General features: G+C 44.9%; 1 protein-coding gene across 1 annotated transcript in view; it reads right to left on the bottom strand.

Moving 5' to 3' along the window:
- Positions 1–2,411, bottom strand: part of cog5 (component of oligomeric golgi complex 5) — a 41,816-nt gene extending 39,405 nt beyond the window's left edge. The window contains exon 1 of the mRNA XM_024285740.2: positions 2,274–2,411. The gene's annotated coding sequence lies outside the window, so the exon portion shown is untranslated. The remainder of the gene's footprint in view (positions 1–2,273) is intronic.
- Between the last annotated feature and the right edge of the window lie 2,113 nt (positions 2,412–4,524).

Below are 4,524 nucleotides of genomic sequence, written 5' to 3'. Positions count from 1 at the left end.
CGGGGAATTTGCTGCTCGCGGCTCGTCAAAAAATGTGTTTCTGTCGCTGCGCCGCGTGTCGAAGGGGCTACCAGCTCCGTCTGTGGAAGTCTTTCTTAAAATGAACACAGATATGATGTTGAGGAATACGTTTTTTGACGTGCTGACTGTTCCTATTGAATCAGAACTCCACAAGCTCCGAGCCTCAAACCTGTAGCCCGCCCCGTGCGGCGATCCGCTGCTCCCGCCTGTCAGACATGTGATCCTGAGCTTGGCTCGCACCTGCGCACGCGTCTGTGAATTTTAATGTTCACACACCGACTGTGTCGGCGCGCATTCCAGTCCATGTAAACGCCAGTAGAAGTCCGATGTTCTGCTACGCGCGTTTGAATAGAACCCCATGGAAAGCAGCCCCCGAATGTGCACTGATGCAGCCGGCACGCGCCCCACACCTCCAATGAATGGAAGACACATAGATCAGATTTATTTACTGTGAGGAGTTCTACAAAAATCTACCAAAAAAAAATGAAATCCTTCAAAGATTTTCTTGGTACCGGGACTTTTCTCTAACTCTGGAGGAGGAGCTGTTAATACTGACATTTGAAACTGAATCAAAATAATGAGTTTCCTCTAGTCAGTCAGTATGTGGTTTCTTCAGTAATATGTATCTGCTGTATGGTCATTATTATTATTTTAATTTATTACTGATGTATTTGTTTTTATTATTCATTTTTTTAATATGTGTATTTATTTAATTCATTATTTTGTGTTAGAAATAAAGATATTTGAGAACACTGGAATGTTTTATCAGCGATTTTCTTGTGGAAATCCTGATGCGGCCCAGCCTCACCCAGACTCTCCCTCCAGCGGCCCTCGGCTGAATTGAGTTTGAGACCCCTGGCCTAAACGAAATGCGTCACTGTGCACGTTTCTAAGTCTATGTTTCCCAGTGAGAGCCCTAAGACATCACGGCTCTAGAGGAGATCTGCATGGAGGAATGGACCAAAATAACGGCAACAGTTTGTGAAAACCTCGTGAAGAGACTTTCAGAAAATGTTTGAATGTTATCATTGCTAACAAAGGAGATATAACAAAGTATTCAGATGAACTTTGATGATGTACGCCGAGCACAGAGCATGAGGAAACTGTGTTAAAAAGTCACGTTTTCTGTGAATATAGGGGCAAAAACATTCATTTACAGGACATTCTCTGGGCCGAGTGGCTGTTTTGGTCTGCTAATGTCCGGAGTTCATTGAACACATCACGCGCAGATTCTCATTGGCGCTGTCATCAGTCAATCAACCTGTTCGGAGGTTTGGGGGAAATAAAGGGAGGAGGTCTGGAGGATGAGAAGGATTGAAGGAGTTTGAGGGGTGTAGACCAACTAATACAATAATAAAAGAAAATGGACTAAATACAACTTTTGTGGAGTGTTCTTCTGCTGTTTTTCTTGTTAAACACAAAATAAATAGACGTAAACAGAGGAAGTCTCTGCATCTCAGTGCAGGAAAAGGAATGCGGGACGCTTCCTTCTTCATTAATGATCATCTCGTTATCACGAGAAAACAAAAAAAAAAAGAAAAGTAAGGCAGGCCGTTTTCGGATTCCGTATTCTCTGACACTTTTGTTTTTAAAATAGGCAGAAGACTCCAGTTACACATTTTGAGGGTTAAAATGTTTTGTTTTTTTTAAACTAGGACTAGGACATGATTTCTGCAAAAGAGCAGAAGTTCATCAGAAATCCACCTCTGAGTCGTGTTTTATGGAGTAAGCCAGCACTCATTTCCCATCATCCCTTTGTTTACACTCTCTCCTGGTAGCTCACAGCCCCTCACAACCTCAAGCTAACATTAGTGGTGCAACCAAAATGCTAGCAATATGGTGGCTATCCAGCTGTACAGTTTGGAGCCAGATGCTAGCTCAGACGAGGAGCTCGCGGCTTGTTGTTGTAGGTCCTACGTCACATCTACAGTCTTTTCCTGGCTTTTTTAGTCTGATCCTAATTTAAAACAATTACAAAAATAAATCCTCAAACGTGCTCTTTAAGTTGCTCTTAAACGTTTCATTTGTGTTATTTTGCATAAAAATGTGTTTTATTCAGAACAACTGCATGAAGCTAAATGCTTCTCTCTCCACTTTTCTTTAGAATGGACAAGAAACCTTAAAAAACGAGATTAGTTGATTATTTATTTATTTACTTTCTTCAAAAAAAAAATAAAATAAAATAATTAAAAAAAACAGGCGAATAGTGTTTTAGAAGGAACTAGTTAGTGTCGCGGAAGGACGTGGTCTACCTGCAGTTTTCAGGAGTTCCGTGTCGCTGCAGCCAGCATGTCTTCTCTCCTGCTGCCGCATGGATGGATGGACGGTTCCTAAATCTTTCTCCAAGTTTGTTTCTCATTTCACAAAGTCGCCGCTCGGCGTTTGTGTCGCCAAATTAACCGGAAATGCTTCCAGAAACTGCTGTTTACCCACGCGCGTGCTCTGAAAACAGACTCCTCGCGTGTTTACCTGGACTGTACCACTGCGCGACCCCCCCCCTTTTTCACGTAATGGTACGTTCCTGGCTGTTTGCCAAGATGCCCCTCCTCTCGGCGTCATTTGACGTCATCATTTCTATGTCATATTAAATCGTATCTTGGGAGATGATCTCATTTGACATCATTGTTTTTGCATCGGAAAGTTCTTGAACTGGACTGAAATTTTCACTTAGACACCTTTCGTTGGTAAACACCCACCGAGACAAACCAAGACAAACCGAGACCCACGAGGACCCTCAAGAGAAACATGACAAGAACCAGCAAATCTGCTAAAATGGTTGCTTCTGAAGCCAAACCTTCAGAGCTTCCCAAAGCTCACAAACCTTCTGATGAGGAGAAACCAACAACTTCTCCCGTCAAAAAGAATCTGTCCGCTCTGAAAGAAGAGCGTGACTTTCTCCTGCAAAAGCTCTTCCAGAGAAATGAGCTTTTAACCCAACTCAAACAGAGGAGGATTGCCACTGAGGAGAACTGCATGTTGCACTGGGAGTTGCTGCAAGACATGCAACTAAAAGTGGCAGAAGAACAGCAACTCCGACAGAGACGTGAACAGGAGCTCCAGCGATGCAAACAGCTGGTAAAGGCCAAAGCAAAGAAAGTCCAGGAGGATCTGGAGGAACAAGCCAGCCTCAGACAGGATCTCAGCACAAGACTGAGATTGAAGAGCAAACTGGAGGGCAGACTTCAGACTCAGGTGGAGGAGCTTTCTGAGCAGGTCTCATCTCTGAAAACCTCTGTCCAACCTGTGGAGTCTGCTGACCAAGCAGAGGGTTTGGCTGAACCAAAACCAGAAAAATCTGAGGATGTCCCAGAAGAAGAATCTGTGGAGACAAAAGCCTCAGAACCAGAGTTGGGTTCTGAACAGCAAGCAGCTCCAGAACCTTCCAAAAAGCGCAGGAAGCGCAAAAACAAGAAAACAAAGACAACCCCAGACCTGGAGGAACCAGAAACCAACTGTGGACCAGTCAGCCCACCTCTGGAGGATCAGGAGACTCTAGATAACAAAGATCTGGATCAGGTGAAAACTGAGGAAACTGACTCACCAGTGGTGGAGTCATTTCCTCAAGAAAATGTCCCAGAGCCCACGGAAAATGTCGTCGAGGAGGCAGCAGACCAAGTCCAAGTTTCAGAGCCAACAATTTTGGCTGAACCACAAGTGGCTGAAGAACCTTCCAAAAAGCGCAGGAAGCGCAAAAACAAGAAGGCAAAGAAAAGCCCTGACCTGGAGGAACCGGAAACTGAGTGTGGACCAGTCAGCCCACCTCTGGTGGACCAGGAGATTCTAGATCATATAGAACTGGATCAAGTAAAAACTGAGGAAACAGACTCACCAGTGGTGGAGTCGTTTCCTGCAGAAAATGTCCCAGAGTCCACTGAAAATGTCGCTGAGGAGGCAGCAGTCCAAGTCAAAGCTTCAGAACCAGAGATGGTTTCTGAACCACAAGTGGCTGCAGAACCTCCCAGGAAGCGCAAGAGACCTCTGGAGATGGACACAACAGAATCTCCTCCCACCAAAAGACGAAGGATCTGTAGACCAGTCCTTGTCAGGACTCGTTTGGCCAAACGAAGAGCTGTCCTCAACGCGAAACCTGAGAGGAAAACAGACCAAAGTGCTCTGGGACTGCCATGGACCTTTTTGGAGGAAACTGACCCCAAAGTAGAAGTTTCACTCCCAGAACCAGAACCAGAGATGGTTTCTGAACAAGATCCCCAAGAAGAAGAGTCAGTGGCCAAGGACTTGAAAGAGCCATCCAATGTGGAGAAACCAAAAATCTCCCTGTGGAGAAAATTCAAAAAGGCTCTGACTCCAGCAAGAGGGCGCAAATACAAGGCTGACACTCCTGTGGTCATACCGGATCAAACATCTACCGACCCGGATGAGGAGGACACTTCAATTGACCAAGAACAGGATAGGTTCATGGACTTATACCTGGAAATGTGGGATATCGAAGACGAAACCTCCGATGACGAAGAAGGAATTTCTGATGATGATGAAGACACATCA

This window comes from Oryzias melastigma, linkage group LG23 (genome assembly GCF_002922805.2).
Source record: "Oryzias melastigma strain HK-1 linkage group LG23, ASM292280v2, whole genome shotgun sequence".
Classification (NCBI taxonomy): domain Eukaryota; kingdom Metazoa; phylum Chordata; class Actinopteri; order Beloniformes; family Adrianichthyidae; genus Oryzias; species Oryzias melastigma.
The sequence above is the reverse complement of the archived record's forward strand: the minus strand, read 5'-3'. Positions and strand labels throughout refer to the sequence as shown.